Source organism: Silene latifolia, chromosome 7 (assembly GCF_048544455.1).
Source record: "Silene latifolia isolate original U9 population chromosome 7, ASM4854445v1, whole genome shotgun sequence".
NCBI classification, from domain to species: Eukaryota; Viridiplantae; Streptophyta; class Magnoliopsida; order Caryophyllales; family Caryophyllaceae; genus Silene; species Silene latifolia.
This window is the reverse complement of record NC_133532.1, coordinates 94,092,447-94,105,632: the sequence shown is the minus strand read 5'-3', so window position 1 is coordinate 94,105,632 and position 13,186 is coordinate 94,092,447.

The window sequence follows — 13,186 nt, the reverse complement described above, 5'->3', positions numbered from 1 at the left end:
ATGTACTAGATATTTGTAATGTGGTTTACCTTAAATTCGGTTACTAATACTCATATACTGCTAGTATTATTAGTGTTTGATTTTTATAAATTAGATTCATAAAAATGAATTTTTATGAAGAACAAGAGAGAGAAGGTAGTTTTTTTATGAAAACATAAGAGAATGATTAATTAAGAGGAAAAACTCTCAATGGGTGTGTATGAAAACCAGTTAGGTGGGGGGAATATTAGGCTCCTTTTATTTTTCCTTTTTGTCTTCACAAGACAAAAATGTGTAAGTCTTTTGCATAGTCAAGTCACTATCAATTGTCATAGACGAATGAACAAGACAAATGAATAAGACAAAACTACTAAAAAGGGCCACCCAATTTCGGTTATCATGTAATATGGAGTCCATTTTATTTTTGTCAATTGTACAATTGTATGTCATGTGACATGTCTTATGTCTTATGTCATGTTTTAATTTAAAATGCATATTTAACAAATTAAATATCATTTACTAATTATATAAATCATATTTAACAAATTGACTAGTAATTCAAAATTACTTTCACATAAAATGGTCATTTAATTACTAGTTAGTATAATTCACAACATCTTGTAATTATAACCAACTTATCATTCTTATCTCGCGTGTTTCGCAAACACCGATTAATTTTAGTAATATAACTTCTTAAATTACTAAATAAAATCTCATTTAATCACATTATAATAAGATGTCATTTTCTCTCTTATGATAATAATTTGTTCAATTTTAAGGAATTAATTAATCTGTATCGTCATACAATTAATTAACCTTTTTCAATTAAGGGAATCGTCCTTTAGGTGTGACCTCAAGGGATCAACTGATCACCACCGTCGCACGACAGTAATGTCAAACTCTAGCCAGCCAATCATTACCGATATGTGTGGACCAGTTGACTATATATGTAATGTATCATCCCTTTTGTATTCTTGTAATGAGATTTAAATATGTGATCAATATGATCGACAATTGTGATCGCATTATTGTCGGAGGACATATATTCCAACAGTTGTAATGATTGACACCATTAATGACATGTTTTCCATGATAATGAGTGAGTAGTTTCCTTTAGTTAAAGTTAATGGGTAATCAAGGGAAACCAACATGGGAAATAATCATGCTTAATCTAATATGTTTCCATAATTAAATTGCTTGTTTGTTGTGATGTCAACCTATGCACATGTTATGTTTGATGAAATGCCAAGCCTATGAATCCTTGCATTTTTAACCATCTCTTATCTACTCAACTTGACTTGTAAGATATAAACCAACTCGGGTCTTGTTAGACTATGCATAGAAGTTATTAGGAGGAAAGTAAGTCGACTTGTAGGTGTTGTACAATCTAATCGATTCGGCTCCGGGACCCAACTCTTCCTAAGAACCGTAAGACATAAACCAACTCGGTTCCTTTACAACATTAATTGCTTGCAACTTTGAAAACATGTTTGTATGGTCCACTCCCATGAATCCCTTGTGAACCCATGACATCCTAGCACTCTTTAATACTTGTTTATGCTTCTATTTACTTTATTGCTTGCATTAGTTTAGACACAACTACAAACCCAAGCAAATTGTGACACTAGCATAAATTGAGATAGATAGACTTAGAATCCAAAGCACACCGTACCACGGATCGACCTCGACTTATCGCTAACTAGTTGTTTGTTGAGTATTATAAATGTGTTTGATTGGGAGACCTAACGACATCCACCCATCAAAATGGCGTCGTTGTCGGGGATGGTGCTACGTGATTAAGTCCTTACTTGTTTGTCTATTTTGATTTTGCTTCCACCTTGAGGAACTTGTTCCTCAAGGATTGTTCTTACCGTTTTTGTGTAGTTTCCATGCTTGTAGTTGTTTCCTTGTCTTAACTATGATGGCTCAAGACTTGACATATGGAGTATGTGGTGGATCTTTTGAGTATGACTATGGGTATGGGGAGTTTGAGAAGCAAGTCAACACAAACCTACCTTACTATTCGTACAATGAAAATCCTAACTACTACCCCAATTTTTCCCACCAAAATCACCACATCCAATATCCACAACAACCACCCACTCAATACCCACTTCATAATGACTTTCAATTGCCACAATACAACCACTTTCACACTTACCCACAACAAGGAGATGAACCCATTCAAAATGTGATCCTCCAAATGATGGGAGATCAACAAAACTTCTTCAAACAAATGCTAGAAGAGAGCCAAAAGAGGGACAATGTTCTTCAAGGCATTGTTACCCAAGGTGAGGAATTGGAGATTCAAATTGCCCAAATGAAAGAATCCCAAGCAATCACTCCCCACCATTCTTTGGACATTGTGATACCTGTCGAAGTGAGTACCAAAAATAATATTTATAATTTCCAAACTACAACTAGCAAGCGGTAGTAAGGGTCGATCCGCAGGGAGGTAGGGAGATAATAGTTGTTATTAATTCTAGTCTAAGGGTAACAGTTGTGGGGGGTTTTGGAGTGGATGATATATAAATGCATAAATAAAAGGGCAATTAATAAAAAGAAATGTAAACAATAATAAAAAGAATGCTAAGACGGTCGGTTCACTGCAGCTACGACGACGGTATCTAAGTAAGTCTGATAGATCACGATAGGTGGGCAAATAAGAAGTCCTCTCGGTCCATTCTTAACTAGTAGCGCCTCTCAGCCTATGCTACTGGTCCCTAGGTCTCACTAATACTAGCTCTCGCCCTGAAAAGTGATTCCTAATGCCTAAATTACTTATCTTTCGATCTTAGCAATTTAGTCGTCTCAATTTATTAATCTATTTTCCCTCCCCTATCTCTCGATCTTGTGGGTCGGTCAAATGCTAAGCATTTAACAAGTCTCCTCTCGGTCTCGTTGTCAAATATTGCAATTAAAACATTGAAACGGTGCTAATCTATCGCGTCGTCGATCGACCACTAAGCGGTCGATCGACCAACGAATCGATCGATCGCCCGACTAATCCAGTCGATCGATCAAAGGCCGACATCAGGTCTACTAATCTACATCGTCTTCGCCGCAGGTCCCCTCACATCTTAGCACGGGGTTTCTAGCTACGCATATCAATTCTAACTACGACTAATAAAGCGATAAAAACGAATAGCAAAGGCATAACTAAACTACTTGAATTATAAATTGCAACAATTGAATTAAAGGTTTGGGATCTATACTAACAACCTAACTCTTTGAATGAATTGAAATAATCTTTGAAATAAAGAGAAGAAATACCGAATAAAAGAAAGGCAGGAAGAATCAGATTGCAAAAGGAGAACTTTATTGAAAATTAAACTAATTATAATTGGATTCTAAGCAGTAAAGTCAAATCAATAGATGGGATTAACCCCTAATGAATGCCTCCTCAAACTGATGTTCGAGGTCTTATTTATAGAGATGTCACGCAAAAACCTAAAACCTAATTACAATTGGGCTTCTAATTCTCGTTCTTAATTTGCGTCGGACCGTTGTTGATCGATCGACCATAGAAAGCGATCGATCGACCAAGTAGCAGCGAACAGTAGCTACTGGAACCCGTGGGGTGGTCGATCGACCACTTGGACCGATCGATCGACCAAGAGTGCTTTGTCATGAGAATAGCATTCGACGATTCTGCAGCCACGCACCGATCTTAAAACAGCTGCCATTTCTTCGTTACTTGGTCAAATCAGGCGTTCTACATGGCGTTGGAAAGCTAAGAGGATAACCTTTCACCTCCAATTGAAATCACTTGATTATCTGCTATAAAACTCGAGATATGGCCATCTGAATGGGGCTGCAATATCGTGAAATGCTTCCTTGCTCGTTAAACTCGTACGCACCCTTTCTTTTGCTATCTTTAGGCCTTGAAACGCGCACCAAGCTCATTCCTCGAGTCAATACTTCATGTCAAATGCAATGCTAAGTACTTAGGGATGGATTCGGCTCGATTTCCGCTCAATTCTTCATATTTCTGCAATAATAGACAAAAACACAAAAGTAGAGGAAAATAGGGAAATAATGGCATATATTGCACATTTGAGCTCTGAAATGCGTGTAGAATAAAGTGTGAAACATCATATTTTAGACACGCATCAAATCTCCCCAAACCAAACCTTGCTTGTCCCCAAGCAAGAACTAGACTCGATCTAACGACCTAATGGAACGAGTTCAATCTCAGAGCGAATTGTCAACTGTAAAGCCTAAACCAGTTTAATGCATAGCCAACAATCAACTAGTGTGTGAATCATGCAAACGAATTATAAAGTCGTTAAAAACTGCTGAACCGTCAAATGCAGAGGCTTATCAAATTGGACTCTCGCGGGTCGCTCATATCACACATAAGCACAGGTGAATATATAAGAGGATAGAAAGAATTCATTTTTGTAGAGACTCTCACCTAACTACGACCTATAAGAACATGCCTGCAATAAAAGATGAAAATGATCTCTATAACCGTACATATGCATTCCAACCAACAGATGACCAATGACACATGCCGAGGTATAAATATGGAAATGTGAGGTATGGGTAAGAAAAGGCAAAACAATTATGGAAAAGTGGAGGTACAGGTGATCAAGCTAGTACCTAAACAAAACCATATGGCAACATCCAACTTCTTGCTCATAATCAAACGAAACGGTGCTATAGCAAGCACAAGACTCACAATCTCCAAACTAACAAATCACTAAACTCCCCATAGGATATAAATGAAACATGGGAGCAAAAATCGCCAAAAGATAAGGATTAAATTATGCGAATTGATTTCTTTCTCGGATCTTCAGTCGATCGACTATAATTGGCAGTCGATCGACTGCCTTGAACAGTACAGAGCTCTTTTTTCTTTTTCGAATCTTTTCTCATTTTTTTTTTTCTTTTTTTTTTTTTCTTTTCACTTTGTTTCTTTCCCTCCTTTATTTCATCTTCCCAATAACGTCTCAATCGAGCAAAAGGCTACCAAAAACAAAGTGACAATCCCAACAACTAAACTACTAGCTTGACAAGGGCAGGCTAAATGTAGGATGTAGTTAACGGGACAAAAAGGCTATTTTTGGCAGTGTGGAGCTTATGGGCAAAATGAATAAAGGAAACCTCTACCACATGTGTCAACAAACCACAAACCGAATGCATACAGGTATTAAGTAGATCAAGTTCATATTTATGCAAATTAAGGAAACATGTCTCATAAGGAGTACTACTCACATTCCTAGATGAACTGGTCATGAATGTCACCAGTTATAGGCTCTAATAACTCAGAAATTTGATGTAGCTTGCCAATTTTCAAAGTCAAGTCTCAAGTCCAGCAAATAATTAAAGAAAACTCGTAGATATGCATTTACGATTCTACTAATAACATGTTAATCAAGCAAGGCTTAGGCATAAAACAGCTGAAAATGCAATGTCATCATGGAAATACTACCGTTCCGACTCAACCTATATGCTAAAATAAACGTGCATTTTATGGAAATTTTTGAAATTTTTCAATTTTTTTGGAATTTTGTATATATAAGAGAAATGAAATGAACAATGCAAAACAAAATTAAACGTGAATGCAAGCAAATGATATGCGACGCAAAACCCTTCCCCAAACCAAATCGCACAATGTCCCCATTGTGCAAAATCATGTAATGAAGAAAAGAGAAATAGGAATTTGCGAGAAAATGAAGTAAATAAGACATGAAGTAAAGAAATCAGGAACTCACAAGACTTTAAGCGCAGCAAAAAGGAAACCTCCCCAAACCAGCGTGAGCTAGGAGGTTTCAGTAGCCAGCAGTGCTACTAAAAAGTACCTGAAAAGACAAACAAAACCACGCATAAAATCGAGAAAACAATTTTGGGATGGTAAAATTATGTGCAAAATGAAGAATATGGAAGAAATCAGAAATAAGACGGAAAATAAAGTGAAGGGAAGACTCCCTCAATTCCGCAAAACGATCAAACTCAGCAGGGGAATGATCGCGAACAGGTACAGCAGCGAACTTGGTCGATCGACCACATCACCCAGTCGATCGACCAAGGTGAAAGGAACAGTAGCTCCTGGAAATTGCAGACCAGTCGATCGACTATAGAAGGCAGTCGATCGACTGGGAAAACCGCTGTAACTTCAGATTTCTTCGAATTAGCTTAATTACTCGAGCTAATGAGGTCTACAAGCCTGCAAATGCACAATAATACGCGCCCAAAATTGCGCAAAACCCAAAGTAAAAGTCTATAGACGGAAATTAAACTAAGCACACCCTAAGAGTTTTTATTTCTAAACAACTATGAAGTTTATTCGCAAAACTAAATAAATCACATCCGGGTTGCCTCCCGGCTAGCGCTGGTTTCAGACTGGTCCCGCTCGACCTCTTTTTCTTCAGCAGCTTACTCTAATGGAGCCCAATCAAAACAACTCAAGGCTCTCAGCAACCTATCATACATCTGCGCATGTGCTACACAAAACTGTAAGTAGCACCATAAGATAGAAATAGCATAGGAAATCAAAATGTAAAAACATTTAAGCCTAACAAATTTCCTATGGCAGCTCCTAAAATCATCCACAAAGCTATTCTGCCCTCCAGCTAAGGGCAGAATATAAAAGCTCAAGTTAACCGCAGGTGATAAACAAAGGAGCTCTGTAGCATTTGACTCAAAAACAACGCGAGTAGAATCCAGATGCTCAGACGGGTAAGAACTGTGAGGTGGAGGAGTCTGGTCAACTAAGGGAGAAGGTGGATAATCGTCCCAAATGCATGGGGCGGTAAAGTCAAATGGGTCAATCGGGTCCTCTATAATAGGTTCATCTATGATATCGTCATACACATCCCAATTAACCTCAAGACTGTCTAAATCTACCTCCTCACTCTCCGCATCGCTAGACTCGTCAAGATGGAGATTCTCGAAGAGAACCTCCAAATCATCCTCACTATCAGTGCAAGAATCATAAAGGGGTTCTAGACTATCCTCATAAAAGGGATTGTCAACCACGCTAATGGTCTCCTCTATGTCTCCGTCACAAGATTTCCTAGATTGGTTTCTAAGGTCTCACCCACCCCCTCATCTGAGTCAATATGAAGAGAAAAGTTGGGTTTAAGAGATTCAGTAGCAAACCAATTAAAGAATTCTAATACCTCAATTACGGGGATTCCTTCGAAATCCCACTTACCTATTTGATACCTGTCGAAGTGAGTACCAAAAATAATATTTATAATTTCCAAACTACAACTAGCAAGCGGTAGTAAGGGTCGATCCGCAGGGAGGTACGGAGATAATAGTTGTTATTAATTCTAGTCTAAGGGTAACAGTTGTGGGGGGTTTTGGAGTGGATGATATATAAATGCATAAATAAAAGGGCAATTAATAAAAAGAAATGTAAACAATAATAAAAAGAATGCTAAGACGGTCGGTTCACTGCAGCTACGACGACGGTATCTAAGTAAGTCTGATAAATCACGATAGGTGGGCAAATAAGAAGTCCTCTCGGTCCAACTTAACAAGTAGCGCCTCTCAGCCTATGCTACTAGTCCCTAGGTCTCACTAATACTAGCTCTCGCCCTGAAAAGTGATTCCTAATGCCTAAATTACATTATCTTTCGATCTAGCAATTTAGTCGTCTCAATTTATTAATCTATTTTCCCTCCCCTATCTCTCGATCTTGTGGGTCGGTCAAATACTAAGCATTTAACAAGTCTCCTCTCGGTCTCGTTGTCAAATATTGCAATTAAAACATTGAAACGGTGCTAATCTATCGCGTCGTCGATCGACCAGCTAAGCGGTCGATCGACCAACAAATCGATCGATCGATCGACTAATCCAGTCGATCGAGCAAAGGCCGACATCAGGTCTACTAATCTACATCGTCTTCGCCGCAGGTCCCCTCACATCTTAGCACGGGGTTTCTAGCTACGCATATCAATTCTAACTACGACTAATAAAGCGATAAAAACGAATAGCAAAGGCATAACTAAACTACTTAAATTATAAATTGCAACAATTGAATTAAAGGTTTGGGATCTATACTAACAACCTAACTACTGAATGAATTGAAATAATACTGAAATAAAGAGAAGAAATACCGAATAAAAGAAAGGCAGGAAGAATCAGATTGCAAAAGGAGAACTTTATTGAAAATTAAACTAATTATAATTGGATTCTAAGCAGTAAAGTCAAATCAATAGATGGGATTAACCCCTACTGAATGCCTCCTCAAACTGATGTTCGAGGTCTTATTTATAGAGATGTCACGCAAAAACCTAAAACCTAATTACAATTGGGCTTCTAATTCTCGTTCTTAATTTGCGTCAGACCCGTTGTTCAGTCGATCGACCATAGAAAGCAGTCGATCGACCAAGTAGCAGCGAACAGTAGCTACTGGAACCCGTGGGGTGGTCGATCGACCACTTGGACCAGTCGATCGACCAAGAGTGCTGTACAGAATAGCATTCTGACGATTCCTGCAGCGCGCACCGATCTTAAAACAGCTGCCATTTCTTCGTTACTTGGTCAAATCAGGCGTTCTACATGGCGTTGGAAAGCTAAGAGGATAACCTTTCACCTCCAATTGAAATCACTTGATTATCTGCTATAAAACTCGAGATATGGCCATCTGAATGGGGCTGCAATATCGTGAAATGCTTCCTTGCTCGTTAAACTCGTACGCACCCTTTCTTTTGCTATCTTTAGGCCTTGAAACGCGCACCAAGCTCATTCCTCGAGTCAATACTTCATGTCAAATGCAATGCTAAGTACTTAGGGATGGATTCGGCTCGATTTCCGCTCAATTCTTCATATTTCTGCAATAATAGACAAAAACACAAAAGTAGAGGAAAATAGGGAAATAATGGCATATATTGCACATTTGAGCTCTGAAATGCGTGTAGAATAAAGTGTGAAACATCATATTTTAGACACGCATCACATTGGTCATGAATGTGAATTTGAAGTAGTAGCCTTTGACATGGAAAATGAAGAGTGGGAAGAGCCAACCTCCTTGAGCTCTTGTGAGTATGAAAGTGTGGTATTTGATGAAGAAGACATGAGGTTGAGTAAGCCAAATACTCTTAGCCTTTGTGAGTATGAGGGTGTGTCTTTTGATGTGAACATTGGGATGTTGGAGAAAGAGTTGAATGAAGCCCACATCTATAATTCTTATGAAGATAGCTATGATGATAAAATCGTTTTTTGCAAAAACTCATGGGATGAAGAAGCGGAAGTTTGTGAGGTTGCTCTCCTTGAGGAACCTATCCTTGAGAAGTTTGAGTTGTCTTATCATGAAGAAGAATGTCCCTTCCCTATTTCCTATGAAGACTACTTTACACCCACTATGGAACCTATGATTGTTGAAGACGACATGGTGGACCTTCTTCAAAAGGTCAAAGTATCATACAAAGGATATTTGATGAAAAAGCTCAAGAACAAACTTGCAAATGAAGCTACTTGTAGGAATTTGGCACCCACAACATCAACTACAAGGGTACCCCGTCATCAATGCTATGAGAATTCTCCTTCTACTCTTGAACGATTGATAAATTCAAACGCTATCATCACCAAAATTGAAGAAGAAGGTAGTGAGTGGAAGTCTCCGGACAACCATGAACCATACTTCTTACCTTATAATGACAAGAATCATGGGCTAATTGGTTTAAAGCATCGTGAACATTCAAATGCCAAGAAGGGGAAGAAAACAAGAGTGAATGACAAATCCCCTTGGCCAAGCTTCGTCTTGAAGTTAAGCAAACCATACTTATGCTTATTTGGAGCTTGTTCACAAGCTTTTGATCTTCTTTTAAGATCCTTGAGCTCTATGGACAAGAATCTCTACAATTTGAACTAGTTTGGTGGAGTCCTATCTCAAACCACCATTTGTAAGATATTTCTAGGACGTTTACCTTGTATAATATTGTATATTTTCGCATCTTTATTTACAATTTCTTACATGAGAGTAGTAAGAGAGAGTTTTCTTACATCCTTATTGAGCAAAATTTCAGAGAAATATAAGGAGGAATAGCAAAAGGGTGCAAGGGTATGATCTTGCAAAAAGAAAAGAAAGAAAAGTCTGAAAAGCAGCGGAAGACGCTCGTCCCGAGGCCTGGACGCTCGTCCTCAGCTTCTCTCCAGGTGGTGTTTAGTTCTGACACAAAATCTGAGTGGACTGTTGCCCAAAACGCTCGTCCAGAGAAAGACGCCCGTATTCTAAGTGGGACGCTCGTCCTGTAGGATACCTGAGGAAAATTTTGGGACTGAACTAGAATCCGAGCTGATTCCGAAAAAGACGCTCGTCCAATCTCATCCGCTCGTCCTAGAAAAAAGGCGCCCGTCCTTTGTTCCTCACAGAAGAAGCAGAATTCCTGTAAGGAAATCCGAGCGGATTTTTCATTCGACGCTCGGACCACCTGAAGAAGACGCTCGTCCCTGTAGATACCCAGTATCTGCTGAGACTCCAACAAACACCCGATGATTATCGGATTACAACATGCTTTGGAATCGCGGCGTTTGATCGACAGTTTGTGTACAACTTTACGTCGGAAAACTTAAAACGATTTCGAAAATAAAACATTTCAAAACATTTCAAAAATACCTGGAGTGTTTAATGCACGACGACGGGGTCGCAATGACACTAACTAGAGTCAAAACCGGCACCGGACCAAAAACCGACTCAAAAATTCAAATCCCGACTCCAACAACGAGTCAAACCGAGTCAACCACCAAAAACAAACATTTCAAACCTTTTACCTTAAGTTTTTCCGGATTCATGAATGGTCAAGTACCAAACATGTGACTACAAAACCTAGGATAGAACAAATCATGATTGCGTTTGTTGTGAAAGTGACAACACAGCTCGAAGACCCGCAACGTGGCTCGCGCCTCTTTGAGCAGCCCAGGTGGCCACGTCGCTCAAAACTCACACAACCACTCATTCTCCTATAAATACCCCTCAAATGCCACCCATTTGAGACTTACGCAAGTGTCCGCCCCCTCTTTTCTCCCTTAAAATTCTCGACTCGACTTCTAAAGTCACAATCCGACGCGTATTTACGACCTACCGATCGTAAACATGAGCCTTACACATTGTTTGGTACCGTCATCGTGCATTAAATCACTTGACCAACCACTTCGACCACTACACCATCACTAAACTTTTAAAACACTCTTTTACTTACCAAAACGGTTTTAAACCGAGTTTTTTCCGATCAAACGAGTTGTTACACTTACGTCGGTCACTCGCCATAACCAAACATGTAAGTATGAGGGTGTAAAAATCCTCTTTTAATATGTTTTCATTTGTTTCATGACTCTAACATGCTAAAACATGCATAACATGAACCAAAACATGGAATAAACGAGCCAAAACTGATTTTTGGTCTGAGGCAGAAGCCCCTTAGGTCGCCAACTAGCTCGCGCCTAAATGGGGTATTCAAACCAGAAATCAACCGTGTTTGTTCTCGTCATTTCCCTTAATCCATTTTTCATATTTGTAATCGGTTTTCACCATTTCAAGTATTTTCGAACCTTTGTTGTTTTATTTCACATGTTTTAACCATAAAGCATTTTTCACCCTTGGTTCTTCATACCATGACGGTTACATCCGTGTTTCGGTGATAATATTTGGTTAATGACATTTAGAAGGTATTTTAAAGCCTTTTATTTCATTTCTTCACATTTTCAAACAAACATATTAGTCACCAACACAAAGTCATCCTTGGTTCTACATACCATGTCGGATTTTAACCCGGGTACGATGATGAGTACCGACTAATAACATTCAAATGGGCTTAAAACAATTAGTCCATAATCATTTTCAAAACTATTCATGTCAAGTTTGTCAAATCGAACCCGACACCGAATATTATCAAAACAATGATGATTATTCGAGTCTAGTTCTTCAAATCAACAAATGCGGTCTAAACGACCCCTTCAAATCAAACCGGGTTCAAATACCCATTTTCAACACGTTTTATAACGTTTTCTAAAAGGTCAGAACACGGCACATAAACCGTGGGCTAACCCGCGCCTAAACAGGCTCTCCATTTCTCATTTTCAAAACCAGAGGGAGCCCCTTACACCGCCGGCTGGCTCGCGCCTCATGTAGCCGTCTGGTACAGGGCATGTTCCCTTCCAGCATTAGTCTAGGACGATCCCAACTCCGGCTAACCCGGATATAGGACGGATCAGATGACTATTCAAACCATATTTGCAAAATGCCTTACTAAGACAAATGGATCATGTTATGCACCCTAAACCTAATACGGTAAATGGATGTTTAATTTCCGTCTTGCATGCAAATAAACCATTAATCCAACTCGACATCTTATACTTGATGCTTGGATTAAATCAACCGACTTAGAAAGCTCTCACATGTTAGGTTTAAATCATTGGATGCGCATTCATGCATTTAAACCGTTCTATCAACTTTTGCATTCAACCAACCAAGATCGATCAGTAGAGGCCGCTAAACGCGGGCGGGATTGGGTGTCTGATTAAAGGGCTTCCCATTATGTACCTTCACCTCTTACTCAGAAACTTTGGATAGTGTACGACCTTATCCAGGGCGTACGAGAGTCATTCTAGAGATAGGATGCTAAAGAGGGACGATTCCTTATGTTTAGTACCTATGTCAAACACTGCTTTGTGCTTCGTTTGATCGAGGTATAAAGTGTATTCGAACGGGTTCCAAGCATCCCACAAATGCTTTGTGGCGACTCCGAACATCTATAATCGTTTCGAGACCCTTACCGAGACGAAACCAACCGATCTAAAATGATCCGGTCGAAAGCATTTTTACGCCGCCGAGCGTGGCTTTCAAAAGACCGCTGCATGTCCTCAGATTGGCTTGGCGTGCAGGTGGCCCGTGACTACGGACCGGTAGGTGGCCTAAATCCACAGACCGAGACGTGGCCCATGTCCACAGATTGGCGACTCCGGTGGGGAAAACTAGGATACTTACGTCTTTGTGATCCCTAGATGGTGAGACTCGAACGAGGTCTTGGTTGGAATGCATTAATTGATATTACGGTCACGGTCGGGTTTCCCTGTCCGGGCCCACAATCTAACCCTTTTCGGCCAATTGGCTCGTTTCGTCGGCGTGAGTTTTCTCATCCCCGCGTTTCGAATCCCGATTGAGTCAAGCATACCGTTGACGTCGCACATTTCTGTTTCGTCAAAGAGCTTTCATCACTTTCGGGCACGAGGCTAGGGCACCCTCCTTACACAT